General features: G+C 35.3%; 1 long non-coding RNA gene and 1 pseudogene across 2 annotated transcripts; both read left to right on the forward strand.

Annotated features, from left to right (window-relative positions):
- The window catches only part of LOC110739266, a 30182-nt pseudogene extending 21269 nt beyond the window's left edge, over positions 1-8913 (forward strand).
- Positions 2439-7019, forward strand: LOC110739267. 2 transcript variants are annotated; one of them, XR_002514766.1, is made up of 4 exons: positions 2439-2823; positions 3475-3586; positions 4332-4506; positions 6500-7019. It is a non-coding gene; the product is annotated as an uncharacterized LOC110739267 (long non-coding RNA). The 2 variants fall into 2 exon arrangements; XR_002514765.1 differs by having other exon boundaries at positions 6496-7018.
- Positions 8914-10060: the final 1147 nt, after the last annotated feature.

Below are 10060 nucleotides of genomic sequence, written 5' to 3' on the forward strand. Positions count from 1 at the left end.
TGCATAGGTATCGAAATAATCAACACCACGCTTTTGCCTAAAGCCTTGGGTAACCAATCTGGCTTTAAATTTCACTATGGAACCATCCGGTCTCCTTTTCCAAGTGAAAATCCACTTGCAACCAAGAGGTTTGCAACCGGGAGGTAAATCCTCTAATACCCAAGTATTATTTCCCATGATGGAATCCATCTCATCATTTATAGCTTCCTTCCAAAATTCACTATCTTGAGAAGATATTGCTTCGCTATAACTCTTTAGGTCACTATCCACATTAAAACAATATGGAGTAGTTAAACTAAGGACATCCCTAGAACCTTCAACTAAATAAATTATAAAGTCATCACCAAAGTTCTTAGGTCTCCTTTTCCTAGTATTTCTCCTAACTTGAGAAGTTTCATCATTCTCATTATCGAATGAATCTTCATGAGTTTCAAGTTGATCATTCAACTCTACTATCTCCCTATCATTGGCACTTATTTGTAGATCTTTTGGTCTACTCATTGATGAAAATCGGTCATAAAAAATTGCATGTCTTGACTCAATAATCTAATGTATCGATATATAGTCATTTTGTTCTATTACATAGAACCTATAGGTTTTACTATGCTCAGCATACCTATAAAAATGCATTCCAAGCCCCTTTCACCGAGCTTTCTCTTTTTGTTACCGAGCACTCTCACAATTGCCCTACAACCCCAAACTTTCAAGTATTTCAAGTTTGGATTTCTTTTGTACCAAAGTTCATAAGGAGTAGATTTTTTTACCTTAGTGGGAACTCGATTAAGAATGTGACAAGCTGTCAAAATTGCTTCACCCCAAAGTTCATAAGGAGTAGATTTTTTTCCCTTAGTGGGAGTAAGATAACATGGAATTAACCATTTCTTGAAGAGTTCTATTTTCCTTTCAGCTACACCATTTGATTGTGGTGCATAACCCGCTGTAGTCTCATGAATTATACCCAAATATTGGAAATAAGTTGGATTATAATACTCTCCTCCTTTATCGGCTCTTATTCTCTTAATCAATGACTCTACTTGAACTTGTACTTCCCTTTTATAAATATCAAACTTTACCAAAGCTTCATCTTTGGAGTATAAAAGATACACATAGCAAAACCTTGAATAATCATTTATAAATGTAGCCATGTATCTTTTATTCCCAAAAGAAGGAGTACTAAGAAAATCACACAAGTCACTATGGATCAATTCTAAAATATTAGAACTTCTTTCAACCTTTTAAAAAGGTGTTCTTGTGATCTTGTTTAACATGCAAGTAGAACATTTATTAGGAGTAATAACACGTGGAATCAAATCTTTCTTAAACATGAAAATCAGCTTATTAAAATTAACATGTCCTAACCTTGAATGCCACAAATAAAATAAATCCACACCAATATCATTTCCAACATTCAAACACACATCATTATCCAGTACAAAGTTTTGTCTTAAAGAGAGTTTAAACAAACCATTACTCAAGTAACAACGACCTACAAATGTAGCACCTCTAGTAATTATACATCTATTAGCTTCAAACACTAGCTTGTAACCAAGACTATTCAGGGTAAGACCGAACACAAGATTTCTACTAATCTCTAGAGCATACAACACATCCCTAAGAATGATCGCATTCCCCGAACTAAACATTAGCTCCACTTGTCCTCTTCCAAGGACCTTGATGATTGAGTTATTCCCCATAAAGAGGTCTTCTCCATCAGCAACCTTATGAAAGATTTTGAACCAAAGCTTCATCTTGCATACGTGCCTAGAAGCCCCCGGGTCAACCCACCATGAGTCATCATCCTGCACCATAAAAATGTTAGGATCCGCTGCATTTAAATCCAAAACGGAATTAAATTCAACCTCATGTAAAGGATTACCTTTGGTGGATGCGTCCTTGCTATTGGAAGTACGACCCTCCTTGGCTTTCTCCATTTTCCTTTTGAAAATGTAGCAGTCCTTCTTGTAGTGTCCAACCTTACCGCATTCCCAACAAGCGAACTTGTTGTTATTCATTTTGTTTATGTACTTGCCTTTGAAAGAATTGTTATTCTTTCTCTTACCACTTGTTGAAGCACTAGATTTTCCTTCCTCCACCACAATATGGTGGATATGCTAGGATTCCCATCCTTAACACTTTCCATGGCTCTTATCCCCTCTTCAACTTGAAGATGTGTAGCCAATTCGGACAAAGATATGTCCTCTTTCTTATGTTTCAGCTCATGTTTTACATCAACTAGTAAAAAAATTAATTACGCAGCACACTTTTCGCACCGGTTCTTGAAACCGGTGGGAAAAGAAATGGGCGGGATTGGGGAAAATACTTTTCGCACCGGTTCCTAATAAACCGGTGCGAAATCAATTTTTTCGCACCGGTTCAAACTGGTGCGAATTACGAAATATTTAAAAAAAAAAGGTGGAAAGGATTTCGCACCGGTTCAGTCCAAACCGGTGCGAAATAGTGTTTTAGCACCGGTTCAAACCGGTGCGAAATTAAAAAAAAAAATCGGGCTGCTATATCTCTTTAATCCGCCTTTTTATTTCACTCTCCCTGGTTCTGCTCTCCTTCTCTCTCATCTCTGGTTCTGCCCTGCTCTCGTTCTCTCTCATCCCTCATTCTCTCTCATCTTTCGTTCTGCTCTCATCTCTCCTTCCTCTTTCGTTCCCATCTCGTTCTGCTTTCATCTCTCGTGTACTGTGAGGTCTTTAATTTTCGTTCGAATCTTGTTCGAGTTAAAGCAAGTGGTGAACGATTGAAGTGCGATCTGAATCCTCCATTGAAGTGACTTCTTAGCTCTCTCTCCTCCTCCATGAAGCAGCTTTTGAGGTACGCTCTTAATTTTTTTTAGTTGGGCTTTTAGGGTTTTGTTTAATTTGAAATTTATTTTTTCAATTTCTTTTGGTTGAAGCAGTTTTATGTTCCTGTTGTTTTCAATATGTTCGATGTGTTTTCAATTTTTTTGGGTTGAATCTTTGTGGGTGTATTTTTGTGCGTAATCGTTTCGTTTTTAATGGGGTTTATTTGATCGATTTGTGTTCAATTTTTTGGGTTTATTTGTTCGATTGGTTTTCGATTTTTTTTGTTTTCCCTCGATTTAGTTTCAAACTTTGGTTGTCGTGGATTTTTGCATATATGTTTCTGTTGTTTTCGATATGTTTGATGTGTTTTCGAATTTTTTGGGTTGAATCTTTGTGGGTGTATTTGTGCGAAATCGTTTCGTTTTTAATGGGGTTTATTTGATCGATCGGTGTTCGATTTTTGGGGTTTATTTCTTCGATTGGTTTTCGATTTTTTTGTGGTTTCTTTGTTCTATTTATTTTTTGTTTTTTTGGTTGCAATTTTGCAATTTTTTGGGGTTTATTTGTTTATTTGGAATTTTTTTTTTGTGTTGAATTTGAGTGATTTATCTTTTTTTGGGTTGATTTTTTATGTTGTTGATGATTAAAGTTGCAATTGAAGCAATTATTGATATTATAGTTTCAGAATTTGGATTCTTCAGAACCATCATCGCATAGACAACGGGCCGGAGGAGGAGGGATTTGTTTTTGAGGTACTCTGAAAAGCACGTTAATGGTGCTTATGAATTCAGGTATGAATAATTGAATATATGTTTTTGAATTTAAATTAATTTGCTGATTTTTTCTGCCATTTGTTTAGGCGAAATTTCTTTGTTTGTTATCAGTCGATTAAGCTTCATGTTGTTTGTATGGGTTTTTATTTGTGAGTTGAGTTCCGAGATTTTTAAAATGAAAAATTGAATTTCTTAGGTCTACTGTTTATTGAAAGACATTTTCTGTTTTCGTCTATCTGGAATAAACTGAGCTCTAAGGTTCTGTATTAAGTCCTTTATATATATATATATATATATATATATATATATATATAATTACAGATAAGTCCTTTCTTACATCTCAGTGGATTTTAAAGAAAGAGATTAGGAGCATGTGACATCCTCTTATACAAATTAATGAGGCTGTGAATGAGTCAATTCAAAGTAATCGATGGTTCATTGTTTACATAATTGGTCAGTTTGCTTGGTTTCTGTTGTCTTGAGTTTTCTTGAGAAATATAACCAGGTTTAGTCATGTATCTTATTGCATTGTCCTTTAAGATCATTGAGTCACATAGTATCCGAAATTGTGTCCAAAATCTTTATTGGGTTGTCTTTAATCATGTCTAGAACCTGCTTTTGGTGTGTTTTTGCCAAGGATTGGTGTGCTTCATTGTTATTAATATTGCTCTTCAAGTTCATGCTGCTTGTAGTTCATTGTCGTAAGCTCGATGCCTGCTGATTGCTGATTATGATTTTATTTTCGCGTTTTCAATGGACACAGGATGCAAGGGAGGTCTCAGCCCCGATTCCAGAAGGACACGATGGCCGAGGTTGCACAGCCTCTTGCTGATGGTATAGATGTAGGTGTAAAATTTAAACCTGTTGAACATCCAGTTGAGCCTCTTGACAATGATAAACCCATCTAGTGCCCATTGCCAGAACCTTTTATTCTAAATGTAAGTTTTTACTCATATTTGATGATCCCCATATTTTCATACTTCTTTGCTTGTAGAGTCTTACAATGTCCCTTGTCTTAATTGGCTTCTGTACTAGATTATGGGATTTCATTGCTTGGTGCTTGTAGGATAGTCCTTTTGATTGTTACTCATGTGTCCAACTTATTTGTTAAGAAATTAAAATTGGTACGATACTATTAGCTGCTTTGGACTATAGGTGTGAGAAAATAATAGGTGGTGGACAATTACATTAAGATAGAATCGTCTCATATTCGTACTAAGGAGGGAAAAGAGGATGTTCTCTTTGGTCTCCTTTGAAATATATGGCAGGGAAGTCCTTCAAGTCTCAACTTCCAAGCAAGCATGTTGAAATTAACTTCTTTCAGATGCATTGTTTGAGTATCGCTACAATAAAATGCATCTAGGTCATTAATATAAGAAAATAGGTGTATTATTAGCGGTAGTTTGTATCTTGAGTAGTTAGATTACTATTCTTAAACAGGGGAATGTGGATGATCGCCTGAAAAATAACCTCTTCCGTCGGATGAAAGCCTATGTAGTATGTAGGTGCAAGCTGTATATCGAAAAACCAGTGGCAGCATATTGAGTGTTTCTATGGTAATCTGAATGTTAAAATGTCCATGTTAGTACCTTAGAAATCAAAGGCAGTTCAGTGTAGCAGATTTTCTCAATGAATATTGACCATTTTAAGTCCTATCACCTTTGGTACTAGCTTACCAGTTGTTTATATACTTTATACCTGTGGTTGTTGTTCTAAAAATTGTTACTCGAGCTTAGAATTGTATGCCTTCTTTATGGTGGCAGTGTGACTCTTATTCTAACAGTATCAAGCTATATGCCTGCATTTTCTTAGTAACTTTTGGTTGAACTAAACTGCTACTGTGAATTGGGCATTGCCTTCAATCTGAAGTTGAGCTATTATGTTAACTGTATTCACTTGCTAGAAAAAATAGATTTGCCAACTCTACTCTCAGGTTCCCTACTTATTCGTCTTAACTTTAACAAGCTGTGTGAGCATCACACCATTTATCCATGTAATAATTCAAAAATTCCTTATATGAGCTAACTGTGATGAAATCACAGATAACAGCTGCTCAGTCATAATTAGTTATGAGCGATCAAATTCTTTAGCATAGTTTTTTTATGTAGAGCGATGGTTTTATATTTTAATCATTGTCTTAATCTTTGTCAAGATTCAAAAGCTCGCTATCGGAATAGCATCAACTGCTGAATAGTTGAGGTTAAGGATGAAAGCATCTTGCTCTTCAGCAAGAGTTCAGGACTGCATAAAAAAGCTTATATAATGGTTTTTCCACCTATTGTAGTTGCTAATTAGGGTTTTGCATGAGTAAGCCTTTGATCCCATGTGAGATTTGAAGAATGTAAGGAGAAAGACAAGAGCCTTGTTAGCCTACTCCTGCCCTCATTAGATCTAGCTTGCCCCAATATTGATCCATAATCCAGTGTGGTCAATATACTGATTTTTTTTGCCTTAGTTTTCCGGTGGGCGTGGTGGTAGGAGGGGTGGGGGGGTGATGTTAAGGACTCATAGAGCCTCTAGTCTATGCATTCTGGTGGCCTCTTTCAAGTTATCTTTGTCTGTATTCATCAATTGCAGGCTGTTATTGGAGAAACTTTGAGATGCTGATGCATGTCTAGTTTCCCTAATCCTTGTGTTGTTTACACATTAGGTTACACCATTAAGAAAATAATGTAGGTAATGCTTCTTTCTTTGAATTTACACTTAAAGAAACAATTGCAAACACCATAAATCAATTTTATTAAGGCGGTTGGATAGGTCCTAATCTATACAGCATTACCCCTACTAATCCAAGACTATTTGAGAGGCCATTTTTGGATGAACCAATAAACAATTTAATTTTGTTGTTTCAGAATGAATATGTTTACAAATTTCCTAATCATAAGGGATATGATTTGTTAGCTAAATTTTTTGTTCCTTTCATGTAGGTAGGTTATGTCATTGTAGGGATAGGAGCACCATGGATAATTAGTGGAAGAGGGATCATTGCAAATGGTTGTATCAGCTGAAGATCAATGCTCCTGTGTAGTTGTTTTTATTCTGTTGATGTTAGCTGTCAGGCTGTGTCTGCTCAGCTGCTGTTGCTGTGAGCTGTTGTTTCTGCTACACTGATGTGTCTGCTGTGAGGTCGAGTTTTCCTGTGTTGATGTGATGCGCTACTGTGTTGGTGTTGATGTGCTGCTGTCTGCTTCCTTTTGCAGTGTTGTGGTGCTGTGATGCTGAGTTGATGTGCTTGCTCTGCTGCTTTAGTGTTGCGCTGTGTTTTGTTATTTTTGTAGCCTGTTGAGCTGCTTAGTTTGGGCTGTTTAATTTAGTTAGATGTTTGCTGTTTATATGCTTCATTAGAACAGGTTTTTGGAGTATTAGAAGTAAATTTCTGTAACTTTGTATATATGTTAGTGTTTATATATCAATTTAAGTGAAAAAAATGCAAAAAAAAAAAAAAAAAAAAAAAATTAATTTTTTGGGCATTTTTGACACCGGTTTTGGAAAAGAACCGGTGCTAAAAGTTTTTTTTTAAAATCTTATACATGCTAGTTAATCTCTTTAGATTTGTTAGGTTTTCTAGTATAAATCAAATATAAACTTATGTGGGAACAAAACCTAAAACAGTGTATAATTACAATAAAATTATACAACCAAATCAATACAACCAAGTGTATTCAAACCAAGCACTACTAATTCAATGAATTACCGAAATTACAATGAAATTAACTAATATGAAATATTATAAACTTGCCTCACTTCAAAACCTTTCAAACGAACATGAACATGAGAATTTCAATGACCACGTGAGTCTCAAACCTTAATACTTTGTCTTAGGCTTGTGAAACACTTTCCTAAAGAGATTAATTTCAATTCCCACACAACGGTTCTTGTGTTTTTACCGGAAATTCTGTTTGAGATACAAAAGACAACAAATCGTTCTTAGCACTTTGAGCCGAAATTAGATGATAAATTCTCAAATATTTGGCTAGATTAATAGAGTTTTCAATGATGAGTTTGCAAGATTCATCAATGAAATGTGGAGAGAATACATTGGAGAGGAGAGAAAACTGAAAATGAATCCTACTTTTTCAATTTCACAATTCACCTTTTGAATAAAAAGAACAAAAAAACCGCAAAACTGAATCGCCGTGGACACGGGTGTCCAGGCCGCAGGCACGGACAGGATGAATTGGAGATCATCCTTTGAAACCTGTAGAAGGCTAGTCGCGCCCTTGGAGAGGGCTCTCCTCTGTCAACCGCGGGCGCGACACTTCATACACTCTAAATTACTAACAGATCTTTTGTAACTTTCACTACACCAATATGATAACTTAATAAATGACAATCTTAAGTTACAATTTTATTTTATTTTTTTCTTAATTTTTTTTTATTTTTATTTTTTTTTTGGGTGAAAGAGAGGGACTAAGATCCCTGAAACAAATTTGATTGTATGGTAATTGACAGTAGTAAGACTTTTAATACTAATTGAGTAATTGTACACCCCAAATTCAGTAATTGATGTAACTAGCTCATATATGTGCATACTTGGTATATTTACTTGTTCTTTCATGTAAATGCAGCCATTTGGTCAAGTTCCGGCTCTTGAAGATGGAGACATCAAGCTTTTCGGTATGCATGATACGAAGTAGATTATACGAACAATTGATTGATGTCATCAATGTAAGTTTGAGACCCTATGATTTTGATGTGTGCGTATTCAATTTAATCCAACCTGTCCAATAACCAGAATATGTGTTCATAATTTAAATCATTATTTGTTGATTTAAAGTTTCATTGTATATTATAACAAACACTCAATTCTAACAAACTAGCTACATGGAAAAAAAACAGAATCAAGATCAATTACAGGGTACAAGGTACAAGGTACATAGCAAATGAATATGAAAACAAGGGAACTCAATTATTAATCAAGGATTTGAAGAATATAGCACTTGTAGAGGTTTGGGTAGAGGTTGAAGCACTTCACTTTGACCCGGTGGCAATCAAACTAGATTCGGAGCTTGTTTATAAAAAGATATCCGACATGGAACCCGACATGGGTATTGTCGAAGAGAACAAGGTTAAGTTGGCTAAGGTCCTTGATGTTTATGAAGCGCGAATCCAAGTACTTGGCTGGCGAAGCCTATACCTTGGCCGATCTGCACCATTTGCTTATTGTACACTACTTGATGAACAGCCAAGTTAAGCTGCTGTTCGAGGAGCGTCCTAATGTGAGTGCTTGGTGCAAGGATATCTTGTCTAGGCCTTCTTGGCTAAAAGTTATCACTTTGCATGAAAAGCTCAAGGGATAGATTCGGCTAATGATGAAATGTTACTGTATTTTGAGATCCAGTATAATAACTCATGTCACAAATAACATGTGTTTTCTTGTTCAATCATCTGACTTTGTAAAATCAGTAAAGAAGTCATATAAACCATTAGGCCTTTTTTTTTGGGTTGCAAGTGTTGCTGCTGCTGCTGTTGTTGTTCATGATTCGAGCATTTGCTAAATTTGGACTTAGAAAGTTAGAATTATTCTTTCTTCACAGGCATTCATACTCCATCCGTCTTTCTTTAGTTGACATACTTTAACCAGCATAAAAATTTAGTCAAATTTAGTGGGGTAACTATGATATAGTTAGTGGTTTATATTTTATTTATAGGTAGTGGATGGTGACCAGTGAGGTGAGAAAAACAATTATAACATGTAGGTACATATATAGAGACGACTTTATAAGAAAAGTGTGTAAACTAAATAGAGATGGATGGAGTACAGTTAATTTATAATTAGAACGTAATATCCTCTACCATTCTACCAAAACTTGGGCGGGTAAATGTTTGATCCAACCCAACAACTAGACAAATCTTATTATTTCAATTTTATTAACTTAGTTGTTTAAGAACTATAGGCATTATTACTATCAAAATAACTAAGTAAGAGAGTTGTTTTAGCTTAATTAATACGAAGTAGTTTTGATCTTGAGCCGTGGGAATGAAACACCATTAGTTTGAACTTTGAAGCCGGGTTTGAAACCAACTAGCTTAAATCCATGTAATTTACTAGAAATAGTACTATATGTATCATATCCACACAACCTTTTGGAGAGCAAATATCTAGGAAGGGTACAATAATGAAATATTATGCATCATATGCTTAAGATTCAGTCAGAAGAATAACATTATTGCTACCAATTTAAATCATTACACCAACTCTTTAACTTATCAATACATCATTAAACATACACTATGTTAACAGTAATACTAGCTTAATAATTATCCACACAAATAAATCTGCAGTATTTCAGCTTTTCCTTAGAATTCTTTTGAAGGCTGTAACTAGCTTTGCTACTGCAATAAGCCATGGTAACTCATTACACCACCTTGGTGAATCTCTGCTTAATCCCCTGCCTCTAAAGACTAAAGTAACATCCTCCATACACTTGTAATCATGAACTCATACCGCGATTACATAGAGATTCTACATTTTTCTGACATGCTAAAGCT

Source organism: Chenopodium quinoa, unplaced genomic scaffold (assembly GCF_001683475.1).
Source record: "Chenopodium quinoa cultivar QQ74 unplaced genomic scaffold, ASM168347v1, whole genome shotgun sequence".
In the NCBI taxonomy this organism is placed as follows: Eukaryota; Viridiplantae; Streptophyta; class Magnoliopsida; order Caryophyllales; family Amaranthaceae; genus Chenopodium; species Chenopodium quinoa.